Source organism: Crocuta crocuta, unplaced genomic scaffold (assembly GCF_008692635.1).
Source record: "Crocuta crocuta isolate KB4526 unplaced genomic scaffold, BGI_CrCroc_1.0 scaffold610, whole genome shotgun sequence".
Classification (NCBI taxonomy): Eukaryota; Metazoa; Chordata; class Mammalia; order Carnivora; family Hyaenidae; genus Crocuta; species Crocuta crocuta.
In genome coordinates this window covers 658,943-679,696 of record NW_027527456.1, presented here as the reverse complement: position 1 = coordinate 679,696, position 20,754 = coordinate 658,943, and the positions used below count along the sequence as shown (strand labels likewise).

Here is a 20,754-nt window from a genome sequence, read left to right as displayed (position 1 = left end):
CACAGCATATAAGAGCTACCAGGTAACTGCGTTGGTATTCACCAGTGGCTATGCCTTTTAGAAGAGTGTCTGGCTTGGAAAAACAAGAAGAATGATAAAAAAAAAAAATAGTTGGAAAGCAAGACTTCAGAGTAGCAGGTAAAAGATTATGATCACCAGCTCTGCAAAAGAGAAGATTAAGAGGGTGCCCCTTCAGTACTTAGAACGTTTTAAACAAAATTTGGTAGTGGCTAGTTATAGGTAGTAAAAACAATATTAGGACTGTATTGCTCTGATGGGTTTCGGAGAAGATGGCAGCATTTCTAGCAGTTGTTGAAATGGATCCCAAAGGGATATAGTGGGCAGGATTGGGGAGGGGGTTTCTTACATCACCCAACCTTCCCATGGAAATAACAAGACATAGTAGGGAGGTATGGTTGTGGGAATCAGTCCATGGGTTCAAATCTCAGCTCCCTGATCTCTTACTGAGGCTCCATTTTTTTAATAAATGGATAATATGTGAATAGGTATGACTAAATGAATTAAAGAAAAGGGTGCCCCCATGAGTATAGTTCCCCATGCCTCTCTTTACAATCTATTCGTAGCTTGGCTCCCCAAACTCACTGCTCACCAGTTTTTCATACCAGTCTGTAGTCTAATATACGGAATTATTTATAGGGTTTTTTTTTTTGTCTGTTCATTTTATTTTGTTTTAAGCATGTTGTGCTTTTTCATGTCATGCGTGATATGCCTTTCACCTTGGGAAATTTATCTTAGTCCAGGGCTGGCTTTCCACTTGGGGTACGCCAAAACCCAGTCTTGTTCATATGGAGGATCGACCCCTACTTAAGGATGGACTTGAGGTCACCTGGCTCTTGAAGTCTGATCTGTATAAGTCAAGTTAGCAATTTATTGATAGTGAAAATTCAGCTGATTGCATTTTTGTGTGATGTAGCCACCTCACACCAGCTTGAAAGATATAGTTGTATATATCCCTCTCAAAATCCATGGTGAATGACATCATCATAACAGCTTGAAGTTGACCATGGTGGGAATATCTACATCACAGAAATCAGTAAGCTACAAATTACAGCACATCCCGCCCCAAGCCTAATGTTAAACATTTATCAACACAGCAGTGGTACTCTCTCTCTGTCTCTTTGGGTGAGTTGTATGGGAGGCCAAGTCATCGTAAGTGTGGACTCGGACCAGGGACTTTAGTGATGTGATTCTCATGTTTGATGTCATCAGCATGAGAGCTCTTTTTGGTCCTTTTCTGAAACTGTAGTATTCCTGTCTCTCAGCTACAAGGGGTGGGTACTTGGACATGAGCTCCATCTCCCTCTGGGCCATGCTGGGATGGAACTTCTGATTGTGGGACTCTCCTTTTTTTGATCCTTCAGACTGATCCACCTTTTGTCTTCACAGTCCATTGTAAGTAGAATATCAAATAAAATTGTTTGTTTTTACTAAATTGTAATCATATTCTAATCCTGCTTCCCCGAAATAAAGTCACATTCACTTCTTTTTTGCATCCGTGCCCCTCCTAGATTAGTTCTTTTGGAGTTTTGAGTGCTGATAAGCTTTTTGGTCCCCGGTACAGGCAGTATCAGAGTTTCCCCTCGTAGGTGTCCAGTCTCTTCCAATGTGTGTTTTAACTAGTTGGTTTTTTTTTTTCCTCAGAGCAAACACCTACATTTTGCTCATCTCTAAGATCCCAAGAAGTACCATGCTGTTTGGTTGGTCCATGTCCTGATGATGTGACACTTCCAACATGGAGCCTACATGCCCTCTCTGGATAGATGTAACTATCCTTCCATGCCCCTAGGAAATTTGGAACCTTCCCTTCTTCTCTTCTAAAACTTATCACTCTAGGTTGTGGTAATTTGTTTTCCTCTCCTCTTTATCCATCCACCAGAGCCCAGAGCTCCTCAAAATTACAGACCTTGTAGAGCTTATCTGTCCCTGTATCTGAAGTACCCAGCGTGGTATAGTATCCTGTACATAAATCTGTAGCATGTATAAATTAACGAGTAACATTCTCTGAAATTAAAGGTAATGTGAAAGTTAAATTAGCCTGTGGGAATTTTTAAGATTAACATACCTAAGTCCAATTTTTATACTGTGGGTTAAGAATCAGTTCCTGGACAGCCTTTTTGCTCCCTTTATAATATTTTGCAGCTCTAATGATTGCTAAAGTATGTGAAAGTGCCTTTGGAAAGATTTCTGTACAGGAAGGATCACATAAAGGAATGTCACTCTGGGTGTGTAACTTTGTCCTGGAATTATGTGGGCAAATGANGATTATGACTCAAAAAACCCTGCCTGTGTGAAGAAAGGATGCCTGTGTTCTCCCTGCAGTTATTTTGTGGGCTCTCTTTTCTCACTGTGGTTTTGACTTTACGTGATCCCATCACTGGCAATAAAGATTTGGGTTAAGTACCAAGTATTATTGCTAGTTCAGCAGACAAGAATGCGAAGAGTAAGAGAAGTACACACGCTAAAGAAGGATAAAGGGGGTCGTGGTGGTGGTAGTGGACAAAGAACACATTGCGTATGCGTGCATATAACATAAGGGATGGAATCTAAAATGTGAGTGGAAGTATAATGTACCTGAAGAAAAAGTGAACAAGTCATAAGTGTACAGCTCCATTGATAATTTTGATGTGAATATACCCATTTAACCAGTGCCTCAGTCAAGGAAAAGAACATTGCGGGCCGTCTGGGTGGCTCAGTTGGTTGAATGCCTGACTTTGGCTCAGGTCATGATCTCCTGGTTTGTGAGTTTGAGCGCTGTGTCGGTCTCTGCTGGCAGTCAGCTCAGAGCCTGGACCCTCCTTCAGATTCTGTCTCCTCCTTTCTGCCCCTCTCCCACTCGCANTACTTCTTTAGATTAATCCTATTTTTATATTTTTTGTAGTTGCAGAATATGTGTGTGTGTGTATACCTTGTGATCAGTAAACTACAAGGCTTTTTCCAATTTGGGGCTACCACATACAGTGCTCACCTGAATGTTCTTGCACATCTCTTGAAGAACAAATGTGTACATTTCTTTAGACCTGTAACTAAGAGCTTGGTCATAGGGTATGCATGTGTCGGGCTTCAGTAGGTACTGTCCAACAGCTTTCCAAAGCATTTAAACTATTTACAGTCTCGCCAGCAATATATAAGAGGTACCATTTGGCCATGTCTTTGCCAACACTTGCGTTGTTGAGGTTTTGAATTGTAGCCATTCTGATGGATACTAGTGGTATTTCATTGTGGCTTTCTTATTTTCTTTTTATTGAAGTATAACTTGCATGCAGTAAAATGGAAAGATCCTAAGAGTACAGTTTGAGTTTTGACAAATGTATGTACCCATGTAACCCACACTCCAGTAAAGATATGGGTGATTTCTGCCATCCCAGAAAATACCATCATGTTTCTTTTCAGGCAGTATTCTACAACTAGAGGCAACCACTATTCAGATTCCTGTCTCCATAGACTAGTGTTGCCTGTTCTTGCCCCTCATGTAAATAAAGTTATGCAGTGTATATTCTTGGGTCTGGATCACTTTTGGCTTCTTCTGTTCAACATAATGGTTTTGAGATTCAGCCATGATGTCCTATTTATCATTGGTCCATCCTGTGTTATTGCTGAGTGTTTCATTGTATGAATGTTCCAGAATTTGTTCATCTGTTCTTCTGATGGACATTTTGGGGTGTTTTTTTTTTTTGGAAGTCTAATTGTTATTTTCATTTGCGTTTCCCTAATAACTAATAGTGTTGAACATCTTTTCATAGTTTATTTCTACTTGAATATCCTCTTGTAAAGAACCTGGTTGAGACTTCTGCCATTTTTCTATTGAGTTGTCTGTCTTGTGATTAATTTATTGAAGTTCTTTATATAGCCTGGAAATGAGTCCATTCTAGTGTGAGAGAATCTCTGCACTCAAGAGTATCCTTTCCACACAAAAACCTATAGAGGAATGTTCATAGCAGCTTTATTTGTAATAACCCCAAACTGGAAACAACCCAAATAGCTTTCAGTGGGTGAATGGTTAGACCCTCTGTGGTACAGACATATAATGGAATAAAAAGAATGAACTACTGATACATGGAACAACTTGGATGGATCCCCAGGAGCATTGTGCTAAATGAAAAAAAAAGAGCCAATCTTCAAAAGTTTATACACCGTATGATTTCATTTATATAACATTCTTGGGGCACCAGGGTGGCTTAGTCAATTAAGCGTCTGACTCTTGATTTCCTCCAGGGTCATGTCATGACCTCACAGGCCCTGAGTCCCAGCCCGACCCCCCTCCTCCCTTTGAGCTCAGTGCTGACACGGAGCCTGCTTGGGATTCTTTCTTTTTCCTGTCTCTCTGCCCCTTCCCTGCTCCCCCACATGATGCACGTGCACAAGCTCTCCTCCTCTCTCAAAACAAATAAAATAAACTTTTAAAAATTTCTTACGACAATTGTATTAAGGTATAATTTACATACTATAAAATTCACGTTTTCTTTCTTTTTTTAAAAATTTTTTAAAATATTTTATTTATTTCTAGGAGAGAGAGACAGCGTGAGCAGGGGAGGGTCAGAGANCGAGATCATGACCTAAGCGAAAGTCGGACGCTTAACCGACTAAGCCACCCAGGCGCCCCAAAATTCACATGTTTAAATATACAGTTCAGTGCTTTACCAAGTTCTGTAACCATCTTCCTAATCCAGTTTTAGAGTATTTCCATCGCTGCAGGAGAATTCTTTGTGCCCGTTTGCCATAGCTCCAACCCCTCCCCCCAGTCCTAGGCAACCACTAATCTACTTTCTGCCTCTAGATTTGCCTTTTATGAATACTTCACATAAATAAAATCATATGCTATATGGTCTTCTGTGTCTGGCTTTCATGTAGCATAATGTTTTTGAAGTTCATGGTTGTGCCATGTATCAATAATTCACTCCTTTTTATTGTTGAATAATATATGTATATACCACATTATGATCATTCACTGTGGATGGACATTTGGGGTATTTCTAGTTTTAGATTCTCATGAATAATGGTGCTGTGAACAATCATGTACATGCCCTTGTGTTAGACATATTTTCATTTATCATGGGTAGATTCCTAGGAATAGAATTGCCAGGTTATATGGTAAATTTCTGCTTAACTCTTTAAAGAAACTGCCCAACTATTTTCCAAAGGGACTGAACCATTTTATAGTCCCACCAGCAATTCCAGGAGACTGTTCCATGTACACCCGAAAAGCACATATATGTATGTTGCTCGTCTTGGTAGGAGTGTTTTGTAAATGCTAGCTAGCTCAGTTTTTTAATACCGTTGTGTAAGTTTTCTATATTCTTGCTGATTTTCTTTCTAGTTCTGTTATCAAGAGTGAGTGTTGAACTCTCTGTTAGTGTTGAATTATCTATTTCATCAGTTCCTTGTCTTTAGTTTTAGCAGTTTGATTATGATGCGTCTGCATGCGGATTTCTTTTGTGTTATGTTTAGTGTCCTCTCAGTTTCTTGGCACTTCTCAGCTATTTTTTCTTCAAATATTTTTCCAGCATCACACTCATTTTCTTCTCTGTGTTGGATTCCAATTATACAATTGTTAGATCCTTTATTGTTAATCTGCTGGTCCTTGAGGTTTTCTCCCCCTGCCCCCGCCATCTTTTTTCTTTCTATTATTTAGATTGGCTAATTTGATTACCTGTTTCAAGTTCACTCCCTCCTCCATTCTGCTATTGTGTTCTCCCGGTGAATTTTTTATTTTGGTTTTTAAATTTTTCATTTCTAAAGTTTCGATTTGATTAGCCTTTATATCTTCTCTTTACTTTGCCAGTACATTGTATTTTAACTTGCTTTCACAAGTGTTCAAGTTCAGGGATTGCTTATTTGACCATTTTGTATAATAGCTGCTTTAACATACTTGTTAGATAATTTCAACGTTTGTTACATCTCTGTTAGCCTCTATTGATTTTCCCATGTGAGTTGGCATTTTTGTGGTTCTTGATATAGCACGTAATTTGGGGTTTTATCCTGGATATTGTGAATATTACGTTATTAAATTCTGGATCTTGTTTCAGTCCAGTGGAGAATGTTGATGTATTTGTTTCAGCAGTCAGTTGGCCTGGTTAGGTTCAGAGTGCAAATTCCAACTCCCTTCCTGTGGACTGTAGTTCCAGTGTTACTCTTCAGGTCCTTTGCAGTGCTATTCATATCTGTCCCTTGTGTGACACCCACTGGTCAATCCGGGACCTGGGTGTTCCTGTTAGCTCACTTCTCAAAGTCTTTGACGTGATAATTAGGATCAAGTCCACATATGCATGGGTGGGAGGTGATCCAAGTCGATCATAAGCAGCTTTATGGGTTTCCTTTCCTGAGCTCTTCTCTTTTGTTATTTTCCTGGTACTTTCTCGTTTCCTAGAGCTTTCCTTTTTGGTCCTCCAGCCAGAAACCACCTACTTTCACGATGCACAGCCTCTGGAACACAAGGGGCAGGCAGACAGAGAAAGCGAGAAAGTGAGGGAAAAAAGCGGGATTTGGTTTGCTCTTTTGGAGCTATAACTCTACTGAACAGAATGTTAAGTTTCCTTTCCCTTGAGAGTTTTAAGTCATAGGCCTTCCTTTTCCAGTTAATTTCATTGCTGCAGCCTCTACCATGGGATTTTTCTGGGCATGGAGAAGAGAGGAAAGGGAGAAAAAACCCAGGGGATTTCCCCCTAGTTTCTCTGAGTTACAGTAGTTCCTGTTTCCCAAAAAAAACAAAAACAAACAAACAAAAAAAAACACCCATCTTGCACCAGAACATGCACTCTAACCACAGTGTTCACTCACTTTCAGGTTTTGTTGTGTTGGGCTCTGGCCAGAGAGTACTGGAGGTTAAAAAAGTGGTAAAGTCATCACCAGTTCAGTTGTACTTGGCATTCAGGTATTCTTCCCTGATCTACCTGCTGATACATACTTTTAGAGTTCTCTAATCGCTGCCATGTTCTGTATAAATTTTATCATTGCATTCAGTGGACAGAAAGTTGAGTATGTTTATTCCATCTTACCCGGAGTCAGAAGTCTTAACTGATTTTGTAAGTGATGTTTCGGATTGGTTCCCTTCTTGCCCAAAGTATTTATATCTCTGAAATAATAGTTTTAGAGGTACAGCTTTTGCTGTAATTTAGTAGATACGTTTCTGAGGGTGCGCAGAGGAGCTGTGTTATTGGGCCGACTACAGAAGGATCTCCTGAAAAACAAAGCCACTTTTCTGAAGGCCTGTGTGGTAATCTCACCCGGAAGCACAGTTCTTTGTCCTCTCGTAGCATATCATTGACCTCGTTGTTTTCCTTGGCCCTGCCTCTCTGTCACATTCTCTTACTTCTGTCCTGCTGTTTTCCAGTGACCTTTGCCCCCAGGATTTCATTCATCAAGCTCTTTCTCCTCCTGCCTCCCCTGTTTGTCTCTGGTTTCCGCCGACCACACTCCTTCCTAACATTACAGTCTTGCATTTTATCACCAGACACCGTCTTCCAAGGATAAATACACTTCCCTGTGGCATCTTTGGACGTAAGTGCTTGCACTTGACGGATGGAGAAGCAAGGCTGGGGAGGTGGGGGTGAGTAGTCCGCTTTTGCTCATAGATTAGGGCCAGACCGGAGTCTCCGCAGGGCATTGTGGTGGTCTAGCCAGCTGCTTTTCCAGCATATTCGGGATTTTTCTTCCATGCCATATTTCTGAGGGTAGTGGGGCCAGGCCACATGAAGCTCCAGCACAGCCAGGGATATGGGTCTAGGAAAAAGATAGTATTCAAACCGCACTAACTCATTAATTTGGGAATGTATCAGAACCTTTTGAGCTGTGTTTTGGTTTGGCTTGGTTTGTTGTTAATCTTGAAATACAATAGGAAGAAACTACTAAATAATAGTGCTTTTATGAAAGTCTTTCCTCTTGTTAGTTACGTGGTACCAAATCGCTGCAGGTAGGGAATCCTAAATAGGCAAAAATACATGGACAGAAAGCACATGTTTTTTCATGCTGCAGCATGCTTTCAATATTTTTATGGTGGAAACACATTCCATAAAAGCCATAGCGGGCTTCCCTGGTGTCTATTCAGACCCATCAGGTTCCAGGCGTGTAAAGGCTGCTCAGTTCAACCTTCTGGGCATATATTCACCGTGTATGGATAAAAACTTGTTGGTACAAAAGATACGGTACCTTTTGGAAAGAAAATCCTCAGGTGCATTCTGGTGTCTCAGTAACTACCACTGAAATGTCTTACCTTGGCCCGGGAGCGTGGCAGCCACAGGGAGCTGCCTGAGTCCTGACCCCACAGTTTTTGTTGCCAGACTGACGCTCCTCGCACAAGGACGGGTCAGTGATACTCGTTTTCCACTGCTAAGACTTTTCTGTTTTCTTTTGGCAGTAGCCAAAGCAGCTAGTTAAAAAGAAAACGCTCGTTATTCTTAACTCTTTGGTTTTACCAGTAATATTCATTTCAGTGGGACGTTTCTGTGGCGGTCTCCTTAGTTGCGGGAGCAATTTGATTTTGGTACTGGGAGAACAACTGATCAGTCACAGAAGCAAGCAGTGATTAAATAGGCAACAGTTCAACAAATAATACGGATTTAATTATGTGCGTAAGGTTGACCAGGCATGAGAGTTAAAGTTAGCTTTATTCAAGGCCAGAATAATTTTTGCAACCCCCTGCCTGTATTAATTTTCAGGCCCAATTAAATGAACTAATCCTTATTGATTGTGAAATATTACCGAGTAACACCATTAAATGCTCTACTGAATTCAGATTGTTGCATTATATTTTAAAGCTTGTCTTGGGAAAATTTTGCTGCATCTTCCATAGCCTGTGAGCTCTAAACTGGGAGGTTCTGGCCCAAGGTTGATGGAATCTGAGAAGTGGAAGGATCTTGGAGGTCACCAAACTCAGATGCCTTCCCAGTGCAGGAATCCTCTCCACCATACTCTGTCAGGCAGGCCCTTGTCTGACTCTTGATCCCATCCCCCCCTTCCCAGCAAAGAATATGTATCTTTCCTCCATGCGATTTTGAAACGACTCACTCCTCCTTCCGTGATAAGTTGTTCTTTATTCCCCAGCCAAGATCTGCCTTTGCCTTCTAGGAACTCTCACCATGGTACCCAGCTCTCCCCTTCATAGCCACACAGAGCAGATCTCCTTTGTCCAAAATCATCAGAGCCATTTATTTTCCTGCTTGCCGTTCCCCTTTTCCCCACCTGTGGTCTTCTTAGGCTAAAACAGTCCTGGTTCTTTCCACAGCTTATTATTTCAAGGGTTCTGATGCAGTGGAAAAATTCAAACAGTAATATAATGAATACTCAACTTTCCGGCAACCAGAATTATCGATGATTGAGATTTTATCATATTTTTTTCTTAAATAAAGACATTAAAACATTACAGAAATAATTCTTTGCCTGTGATCATCTCTTCCAGGGCTGCCATCCTCCCTCGTCAGTGTCATGCACATATAGGTATGTATAAACATCGAGATTTGTTTTAGAGCTCGGTTTTAATTTTACATAAATGGTGCTATATGATTATGTCTGTGTGTTCACACAGGAAAACGTCTTAGACCTTTTCATTTATTTTGTATTAATCTTTCCATATTACTTGTATATATTTGTGTAATCTTTCCATACTGTATATTAGTCATTCTGTGTAACGTAATGTTTCTGTCTGCCTGCCTTCTGGGCATATAGTAGGATTGCAGTTCCTGCCCCGTTTGAAGTTAGGTGTGGCCATGTGACTTGCTTCGGTCAATGAAATGTCAACGAAAGTAACGGGTATACTTCCACATGCAAATTTTAAGAGCCAGTATGAAATTTACTGCATTTCATGCCCCTGGCAAATAGAGATGGGGCCTTTGTCAGCCTGGGCCTGTGAAGAACTATGCTTAATTTTTCTGCCAGCTCACTTTAAACATGTAGCATAAGGAATGAGCAGACTTGGATTGTGTTAAGCCACTCATATTTTATGTTCCTTTTGTTACTTTGCCAAACTTAGCCATCCTGGTTGACGGCCACTCATATTTTACATTCCTTTTGTTACTTTGCCAAATTTAGTCCATCCTGGTTGACGGCTAGACCTGTGTCATTGTTTTTAGCTGCTGCAAAGTGTCCTAGAGCGTGAACGGACCTTATTCTGTCTGGCCACTCTCCTCTCGACTGAAGCCTAAATACTTGCTGAAATTTTCTTTTTATCAGTAATTCTATACTGGTGACTATGTAAGTTTGTGAGCATTTCTCCAGGGTATGTATCTAGAAATGGGATTGCTGGGTCACAAGGTATAGATATTTTCAGTTTTACAGGATTCTGTCTTTGCTTTCCAAAATGGCTGTGCCAGTTTACATTCTCACCCTTTCAACTGTCATTTGTGTGACATGATTCCCAAATCTTTTTCTAGGTTCCTGTCTCTGGATTCACTTTTGTTAGTCATGTTTTCTGTAATACTCAGACTGAAACTTGCTTGTTACTTGTTATCCAGCTGAGGTAGATGGTATCTTCCCAAATTTAGCCCAGATTGAGTAGCTGCATCACCCTGTGTGGTATTTGCTGGCATCCTGCATTTAGGAAATAGGGTTTTTAGGGGCGCCTGGGTGGCTCAGTCACTTGAGCATCAGACTCTTGATTTCGGCTCAGGTCACTATCCCAGGGTCATAGGATTGAGCCCCGCATCAGGAGCCTGCTTAAGATTCTCTTTCTCTCGGGCTCCCTGGGTGGCTGAGTCAGTTAAGTGTCTAAGTCTTTATTGTGGCTCGGGATCGTATCTCACTGTTCATGGGATCAAGCCCCGCATCAGGCTCTGCATTCACAGCTTAGGATTCTCTCTCTCCCTCTCTCTCTGCCCCTCTTGCACGCTTGCACGCATGCACTCTCTCAAAAATAAATAAATAAACTTAAACAAAGATTGTCTTTCTCTCCCCCTCTGCCCTTCCCCCCACTTTCTCTTAAAAAGAGGAAATCATGTTTTTGAAATTGCAGTGGCTTTACATACCTTCTAGTTAAATTTCATCCTGTTTTGTTTTTTTTTTAAATCCTGTTAGCTTCTGTATCCTCCTCTTTCCTCTAATGAATGTTACCCCTCGTAGATCAGTAAGCATAAGTTCACCTACATTACTGATCAGAGTTTTAATCAGCACAGGGCTAAAGGCATAGGTAGCTCTGTGTAGCACTACGAGACCCCTTTCAGGTTTACTTGTCTGCAGCCTTCATTCTTCATCTTACCAACTGGAAAATCCTGGTGGCTTTTGTCAGCTACTTCCATGTATATACTGTACTTAAAATTTTTGTCTCGATAAATCAGTCAAGTGGCTGGAACAGAAAGGAGTCTAGGGTAAGTTGAGTGTGTCGTGATTTTGATGAACCCGGGCTAGCTGGTAGTGGCTATTTCTTTCTCAAATGCTTACCCAACTAATGCTTTATTAATTTGGTCTAGAATTTAGTTTGGAGTGAGGTTCACACTTTTTATTTGTAATGATTATATTCCATGCTCTGAAAATAAGGGAGGTTTTTGTCTGTCCGGTGTGTTGGGAGGTCTGGTTTCTGTAAGTTTTCATAGATGAGAGGAAGCAATTCTGCTGTCATAGCTGCAAATTGTTTTTCAGCCCTGAGAGGGAGAAGAACAAGGCAGGTTTTAGGATTATGATGAGGCAGGATGGTGTCTTTTCCCTCCTGCACCACCAGAACCAAACCTGTTCATAGTTTTGGGTTTTGTTTGTTTTGTTTTGTTTGTTTTGTTTTGTTTTAAAAAATTTTTTTTTTTTTANTAAAGCCAAAGTCAGATGCTCAACTGGCTGAGCCACCCAGGCACCCCAACGTGTTCATAGTTTAAGGAACGACGAAGACTCCCTAGGCCAGTAGGTCAGGTTAGCCTTGCTGTTGGTCTTTCTGTTGTTCTCTGGGGCCAACCGCATGTCTAATTTCAGTTATTTTTGTGTTAGGATTCTTAGTGACATGTGTCAGAATCCCAACTCACAATTAACCTAAGAAACAAAAAGTTCACTGGCAGATGAATAGCCTTTAGGTCTGTCTGGCTGTATCCTCACACTCCTCGTAGCCCTGAATCGCCTTCTCTCACCTTTGCTTTCCTCTGAGTTAGTTTCACTCGCAGGCAGGCTGTCTGCAGCGTACACAATGCCTCTTCCCCGGTGCTTCTGTCAGAACCCTTGGATGGCTTGTTGATACGGCCTTGGTCATGTGCCTTAGACCCAGAAGGGGTGTATTTGGGAGGGAGGGAGGGAGGGGTAGAGTTGCCCTCACCCAGACCACATGGACTGAGAGCAAGCCCTCATTCATTCCTCCTTCATACATTTAGTGAGTGCCCACTATGTGATAGGTGTCATGTTAGACTCAGAGGTTATCAGTGTGAGCAACACAGGCATAGTCTCTGCCTTCTTGAAGTGTAGAAGTGTTTTAAAAAAATGGACTTTGATGTGCTGACAGTGATAGAGGAGAAGTTACTGGTGCTGGAAAGCAGATGACAGAGTTTCTGACGTGCTCTGAGGCAGGTGAGTGAAGGCTGCCCCAAGGAGGTGTTGTTTAGGTTGAAACCTAATGCAAGGAGGAGTTAGACATGTGAAGTAGGTAGGGTGATAACGAATGATGGCGGGGTTGGGGGATGAACAGTATGCACAAAATCTTGGAAATAGAAGCATATTCCAGGCACTGAAATGAGGCCAGAATTGCTGGATCACAGAGAGTGAAGGGGCAGAGGGGCACAGGTGGGGCTGGAGAAGTAGGTTGCAGGGCAAGGCCACATGGCTTGCAAGAGGCTTGGAAGCCATACAGTTCAAGCAGGGAATCAACGTGATCATAGCCGTGGTCCATGTGGGCACCTCATTTCCTGAGATACAGCTTAGTCTAGTTAATTAACTAGCCAAGATCACCCTCCTGGTTGGGTTTTAAATCTAGACACACCACAGTATCTGTCATGTGTCTAGACCTGGCTCAGTCCCTGCCTCTCCCAGAAAGCAGTCCCATTGCCCCTTTTTGCCACTGGGAGAGTGTAGGTATTTCTCCATTCCTGTTCCCATAGGATCTTGATCCGAGAACTCTCATGATTTTGTTTCCCTCATCAAGGTCTGGACAGGATTTGTTGGTGGCTGCCCAGGCTAATGGTTGGCATCTGTGCAAAAAAGTATCCTAGCAGATCTGACATTGAAAGGCCTGCTTACAAGGCTGTCCCTTGGTGGGCATCTGGGAACTTGACTTTCAGGAGTGTTCCTATCATTCCCAGAACTGATTGATAAAGGTGGCCCATTGTGCCTGAACTGTTTATACAAACAATGTGATTTCTGCGGAACACCTGCTTCTTAGAGTCTGGAGTTTGGGTATTTGCCAGTCAGAGGGTGCCTATGTGACCAGCCTCCAGTCAAATCCCCGGGCACACTGGGTGGCTCAGTCAGTTAAGCATCCAATTTTGGCTCAGGTCATGATCTCCCGGTTCGTGGGTTCGAGCCCCGCATCAGGCTCTGTGCTGGCAGCCTGCTGTGCTGGAGCCTGCTTCAGATTCTGTGTCTGCCTCTCTCCTGCTCATGCTCCATCTATTTCTCGCTCAAAAATAAACATGTAGAAAATTTTTTTAAGCCCTGGGCACTGAGTCCCTACTGAGCTTCCTTAGTAGACAGCGTTTCACATGTGTTGTCACAACTCGTTGCCAGGGAGATTAAGTGCATCCTTGTGGAACTCCACTGGGAGAGGACTCTTAAAGGCTTGTGCTGGTCTCCCCTGCATTTCTTCCAGTGTGCTTTTTTCCTTTGCTGATTTTGCTTTGTGTCCTCTCACTGTAGTAAATTCCAGCCAAGAGTATGATTATATACTGAGTTCTGTGAGTCCTCCAGCTGAGAAGTGGGAGGTGGTCTGGGGGGCCCTGACCTAGCAGCACCCTTGCAAACCTGTTGTTAAACGGTTGTTCAGCGCTTGTTCAAAGGAAAGAGTGAGCATAATGAGGAACCAGGGCAGGGAAAGGGGCTCTCTGGTGGTATTGCTGACTCTCCTCTCCTTCTGAGCTGTCAGCTATGGCGCTAAACTGGTACTCTCCCCTCTACTAAATGACAGCCCTCCAGGGGCCTACAGGGAACTCTGTGAGCCCTGGGGAACCATGGAAGGGTTTTACGCTAAGGACTGTCATGATTGGATTTGCATTTTGGACAGAATAAATGCCCAAGAATCATCAGGAAATTTTGTGAGGAGGGTTTGTTTTACTAGATTAAAATTTACTACAAAGCCNGAACCGCGAGATCATGACCTAAGCGAAAGTCGGACGCTTAACCGACTAAGCCACCCAGGCGCCCCTTTCATCACCTCTTTATTGCATTAATTGATGAGGCTTGTAAGAGTGAACATGTGGGACTCAGTTCCTCCTTGGCTTTACCTCTGAGACAGGTCCGTGCACAAAACAGGGCATCACTTGCACCGTATGCAACAGAACCTTCTGAACCTGTTTTTAGGTGGTTGTAGTGCTGTCAGCTGTCAAAGAAAGAATGTAGGGTTCTGAATTTAGAACCTGGGAAAAACAGTAAATAAACTAAGAACTTTTTATCAGTCTCCTATGAATTACTGATATTTCAGATCACTGNTAGTAGAAACGAAGTATTCCTGTTTCCACAATCTGCCACCATTGTTTTGTCTCTCTTTGCATGTCAGGGATGATGTTTCCTAAGGGACAACTTAATTAGACCATGCAATAATCTGCTTTGGGAAATCGAGAAAACCAGTTATTTAAAACACACTGGATGAAAGATCTTATTAAAAAAATAAAAAAAAAAGACCTCTGAAGGAGGAAAACATCCTGTACTGAGGGAACAGAGGTGGGATGATGGAGTTTTGCTGTCCCTGTTTTGCATTTCTAACAGTAAACTTGAAAGCACAGGATCTTCTGACCGTTGGAGCTGAAATTATGTATTCAGTGTTTCTCATGAAATAACATTTACCATTTAAAAAAAAAAAAAAGACTGCATTTATATTTGTCCTGGGTAATTCTAAAAATTTCTGTGCAGAAAATTGTAAACATTTTCATGTGGAAAACTCACCAGCTCAAGACCCACACAGGCACACAAAAGCATTACATTGATTACACGTCTGTGTATTGGCTGATTCCTGAAATGGTGTCTCAGAAGGATTAAAACTGAGCCTCTGTTCTAAGCACGTGGTGGGGACTGTAGCCTGGGAGCGTGCCAGTGAGTCACAGCACCTGCGCCTTGGCACGGGGTCTCACTGCGGCTGCCCAGGAACACGGAGGGTGATTGCCTCCCTGCTCCAAAACACACGCAGGCCTAGGGATCCTGCTTCAGAGGCTTCTCCTGCTCTGACCGAAAAGAAACCCAGAGAGTCTGGCCAGCTGGCTGCAACTCTGGGGCAGGAAAAGCAGAAGAAATGAGGAAAATCAGATAATCATCAGCCTTCCCCCTCCCCCCATGCTGATAATCATGATCAATATCAATAGCCTTCTCTTACATTAAACAACATTCAGGAATCCTGGGTGTGATGGCCTATTTGCAGTGTGCAAATGGAACATGGGAAGAGGGGTGCTCAGATCTGACCTAGAAATTTGAGATGTAGCTGGAGAGACCTAATACCCCACTGGGGACTCACAGGCCAATTACCTTGAGTTTGGTAAGTGGAATACAACTCCTAAAGGAAACTAGGTGTTTTGAACTAGGAAATAATGTATAGACAAGGTTCTGTGTATTTCTCCCTTTGTTTATTATAAGTTCTCAAAAGTTTCATAAGAATTGAGGTTCTCCAGAGTGTGTGAGGGCTTTGAAGGCAAAGGATGGCATCTTTTCTTTTTTTACATGTTTTTGTTCATGAGCAAAATTCTGGAGTATTAGGTTGAGTGATAGGACATTGCTGATACTCAAGACATTTTGACCTACAACAATGGCAGTACCATGTGGTTCAACCAAATACAAACTAATTTTACCACACAAATGCTTTGAAAATATTTTCAGTTTATCATTTGCCTTTAGGCTTAACTTCATCAGAGGGGGAAGGATCTCATAAATTCTTAGTCTTAATTGTGTATAATAACTTGGGACATATCCATCACCTATCAAACTAGTTGGTTTTTTAGCAACTCTACTAAGGTATAACTGATGCACAAAAGCTGCATGTATTCAGTGTATGCCATTTGATGAGTTTGGATATATGCATATACTTGTGAAACCATCAACCACAGTCAAGGTAATAGACATACCCATCACCTCCCAAAGTTTCCTTGTTCTCTTTTTTCCCCTTGTTTTCTTAAATTTTTGAGTATATGATATAGTATTGTTAGTGGGCACTATGTTGTACAGCAGATCTCTAGAACTTCTTCATCTTGTATAACTCAAACTTTGTACTCATTGAACAAGTCCCCCACTTTCCCCCTCCTCCCAGCCCCTGGGCAACCATCATTCTGCTCTCTGTTTCTATGAATTTGACTGTAGATACCCCATATAAGTGGAATCAGGCAGTATTTGTCCTTCTGTGACTGGCTTATTTCACCAGGGTCATCCTTGATGCAAATGGTAGGATTCCCTTCTTTTTAAAGGCTGAATAATAATACTCCATTGTATGCATATACCACATTTTCTGTATCCGTTCATCTGTCGATGGACATCTGGGTTGTTTCCCTATCTTGACTCTTGTAGATAATGCTGCATGGGTGGGCAGATATCTCTTCAAGATCCTGACTTCAGTTCTTTTGGATGTATGTGGACAACAGGTATATGAAAAGGTGCTCAGCATCACTGATCATCAGGGAAATGCAAATCAAAACCATAATGAGATATCAGCTCCCATTTGTTAGGACAACAGCTATTATGTATATTTTTCAAATACAAGTGTTGGTGAGGATGTGGAGAAATTAAAACCCTTGTACACTGTTGGTAGGAATGTAAAATGATGCCACCACTATGGAAAACAGTATGGAGATTATTTTTTTTTTTAAAAACCTAAAAATAGAACTAGTAGATGGTACAACAACTTCAGCTCTAGGTGTATATCTGGAAGTAATGTTTGTTTTTAACTTGGGTATCTTGAGAGAGAATCTGAGAAATCCAGAAGTCCAAGGCCCGCCATCTTAAATACAGTAACATGGTAGTCCGTGGTCTAGGTAGACTAGAGTAGCCTGGAATTTTTAGTTCCTTTCTGGCTCAGTACCTGATTGAATAGGCCTTCTTAGGCAGTCGTTAGGCATGACTACAAACCAGTTGCTATTCCCGTGTTTCCTACTTGATCCTCAAAATGTATGTTGAACGCTAGTTTCTTAGCCCCTTGCTTAGAATGTCTTCGGAGCTCTCCTTTTTGAAATTATCTTAAGAGCCATTTTGGGGCGCCTGGGTGGCTCAGTTGGTTGAGTGTCCGACTTCGGCTCAGGTCGTGATCTCACGTTTCGTGGATTCAAGCCCCATGTGGGGCTCTGTGCTGACGGCCAGCTCAGAGCCTGGAGCCTGTTTTGGATTCTGTTTCTCCCTCTCTCTCTGACCCTTCCCTGCTCATGCTCGCTCGCTCGCTCGCTCTCCCTCTCTCTCTCTCTCTCTCAGAAATTAAAAAAAAAAAAGCCATTTTATAAGCCATCCAAGGAATTGACTCATTCAATAAATATCTGAGTCATGTACAGTGTTGGGCAGTGTATCAGGTATAGAGACAGATGACACGGACATAGAGGGTGGTTCAGGGGAAGAGTGTGAACAGATGCATGGAAGCACCAGGACACGTGAGTGGGGAGCAGTGAGGGGCTTAGCTTCTCTAGCGAAGAGACGGCGCAAGGAAAATAGGACTGGAAAGGTGAGCTGTGGCCACACCGTGGAGGGCCTTGGATACTAGGCCTAGGAATTTGAAATTTGTGCTGTGAACAGTAGGGAGCCATTGAAGGTTTTTGTGCTTTTAGAGTTTTAACCTGCCAGCCAATAACTGTAGAATTGGAATTATAAATCATCCTTGCAGTTTCTTTTCCTAGCGTGTTACCGACTAAAACTGGTTTTACACAGCTTAGTTGCATGTTCACTTGAATGGACTTTGAATGACATTTGATTGTGTCCAAGAATTAAATTCATCTTCAAAGGAGAAAATTTGCTTCCATTGACCTTATTCAAAGGAATATGATATGTCAAAGGAACAGAAAGCAAATCCAAGCAAAAAATGTCCTAAGTATTTTGAGAAATTGCACTGTTGGAACAAACATTGGCTGCCTCAGAGGGTCTCTTGGAAGTTAGCCTATAATTGGATGTGTGAATTCTGGTGTGTGCGTGCGTGTGTGTGTGTGGGGGGGGGTTACATGAGTGGAATTAATCTTTTGAATTGGTAAATGCCCTGCCTTTCCTGGAGAGCACCAAAGGGTAACACTGGGACAGATAAGGAGGATGGGGATTATAGCTAAAAGAAACAGGCATTCTAATAGCAAGGCTATGTTCTCTTCAGGTAAAGTATTAGGGGTGTGGGATGTGTTATTCTGACGTTCTAGTTAACTGGTTAACTGCTGGTTGCACGTGCCACTTACCTCTGGCCAGAGGGAGTACCTTATGGCTGCCTTGGCATCAGGTAAGGTGAAAGACTTGCAGATGGAGTGATGTTTGCTATTTTTATGGCTGCTATTACAGATTTCTCCTTTTGGGTCAGGTGTGTGACCCCTGTGATCGTGGCATTAGCGTGAGTGCCCTTCTCAGTGGAGCCCAGCAGTAGTTCCTGCTTTGGAGAATCATTCATTGTCTGAAGTAATTCAGTGTAGGGAGTCTGAAGTGTGTGATTGGAATTTCCATTCTACAGTTAATCATTAAAAACTGCCTTCTAAATTCTATCAGCTAACTGTTGCTGTATATCTAGCCACTTCAAAAGTTAGTGGCTCCAAATCGTAATTGTTTAGTTTATTATTCTAAGAGTCGGCTGTTTGAGCTGGGTTCAGCTGAGTGGTTCTGCTGCTGTTCTTAGCTGCTCTCCCTATGTCTGTGTTAACTACGGGTCAGCAGGGAGCTCTGCTTTTGAGGTTGGCTGGTCAGCTGGGACAGTGGCTGTGGGTAGAAGTTCTGGGCTTTACATCTGTCCCCCTGCAGCAAGGTATAGCCCAGGCTTGTTTTCACGGTAGCTGGGCAGGTTTCTTTGCTTTAAAAAAAAATGTTTATTATTTTTGGGGTTTTTTGTGTGTTGTTAATAGTTTATTGTCAAGTTGGTTTCCATATAACACCCAGTGCTCATCCCCACAAGTGCCCTCCTCCATGCCCCTCACCCACCTTCACCTCCCCCCCACACCCATCAGTCCTCAGTTTGTTATTTTTGAGAGAAGGAGAGACAGAGCATGATCAGGGGAAGGGCAGAGAGAAAGGAAGATGCAGAATCCAAAGCAGACCTGAGGCTCTGAGCTGTCAGCACAGAGCCTGACTTGGGGCTCGAACTCACAAACCGGAAGATCATGACCTGAGCCAAAGTTGAATGCTTAACCAACTGAGCCACCCAGTCGCCCCGGCAGGTTTCTAAAACTGAGTAGAAGTAGCAGTGCCTCTTATGGCCAAAGCTCAGAATTGGCACTCCTTCACCTCTGCTGTATTCTGTTGCTGTAAGCAAGTCACAGAGCCAGTCTAGATTCAGGGAGACGGAAGGAGCTTCCAAGTCACCTTGAAAGGGCAGAAATAAAAGAGTGGAGAATTGGAGCCATTTTTGCTGTTTATCAAACACAGATTATTCTTCTTAAAAGCTTCAGTTATTTCTGTAACATTTAAAAAAAAAAACGTGTTCTAAAAAAATAATTTCTATCAACTCTATGCTCAGAGTTAAAGGCTGATCAGAAACAAAGAGGAAAGTATTAAAATTGTTCACAAGTCAGGGCCTTGATGACAGTCCTTTTGTGAAGCTGAAGTGTGTGTGTGTGTGTGTGTGTGTGAGAGAGAGAGAGAGAGAGAGAAACTTGGATGCTCTGATACCTGTGCTTCACATTTGAAGTCGGTTATTAATTCTGGATCCTTGCTACGAAATGACATGAAGACCATAAATGAAGGTTTAAACCATAGCGGCAGATTTTTCGACACTACTCTCATCAGGAGGCAGGGCCTGTGTCTCCTTCCATTTAGATCCGGGTTGGCTTGTGACTGCTGGAGAGGCCTTATGTGGGCATGCCGGAGATGGTGTCTGCTAAGCCCAGTGGTCCCTATCAAAGGTGCCAGATTAGCCTCCAGATGATTCCAGCTGTTTGTCTTCCCAGCTGAGGTTCCAGACATCTTGGAGTAGGAAAAAAGCCATTGCTGTCATGCCTTATCTGAATTCCTGACTCACAGAATTCCTGAGATGATAAAACGATGGTCACTTTATGCCATTTTGTTTTGAAATGTTTTTGTTTTGTTTTGTTTTTATTTTTAAAGCTTATGTATTTATTTTGAGTGGGGTAGAGCAGACAGAGGGAGAGCAAACCTCAGTAGGCTCCGTGCTGCCCAGTGCGGGGCTGAAACGCATGAACCTTGAGATCACTGCCTGAGCAGAGATTGAGAGCCTGACACTTAACTGACTGAGCCACCCAGGTGCCCCTGTTTTGCAGTAGTTCATGACACAGCAGTTAATAACTGGAAAGCATAAATGAATATGGCTGTATTCCAATAAAACTTTATGGATACTGAAATAAGAATTTAACATAATTTTTACATGTCATGAAATATTACTCTTCTTTTGATTTTTTTTCCACCGTTTAAATATAAATGCCATTCCTAGCTTATGGGCTATACCAGAAACAAACAGTGAGCTAGATTTGGCCTAGGGGCTGTAGTTTGCTGAATCCTGATCTAAAAGATTATGCAGTACTTGTAAAATTT

The 20,754-nt window shown here is 42.2% G+C and overlaps 1 protein-coding gene across 3 annotated transcripts in view; it reads left to right on the top strand.

Moving 5' to 3' along the window:
* The window catches only part of JADE3 (jade family PHD finger 3), a 173,009-nt gene that overhangs the window by 33,234 nt on the left and 119,021 nt on the right, over window positions 1-20,754 (top strand). For all 3 annotated transcript variants that reach the window (XM_077763034.1, XM_077763017.1, XM_077763027.1), the window contains exon 2: window positions 9,413-9,450. The gene's annotated coding sequence lies outside the window, so the exon portion shown is untranslated. The remainder of the gene's footprint in view (window positions 1-9,412; window positions 9,451-20,754) is intronic.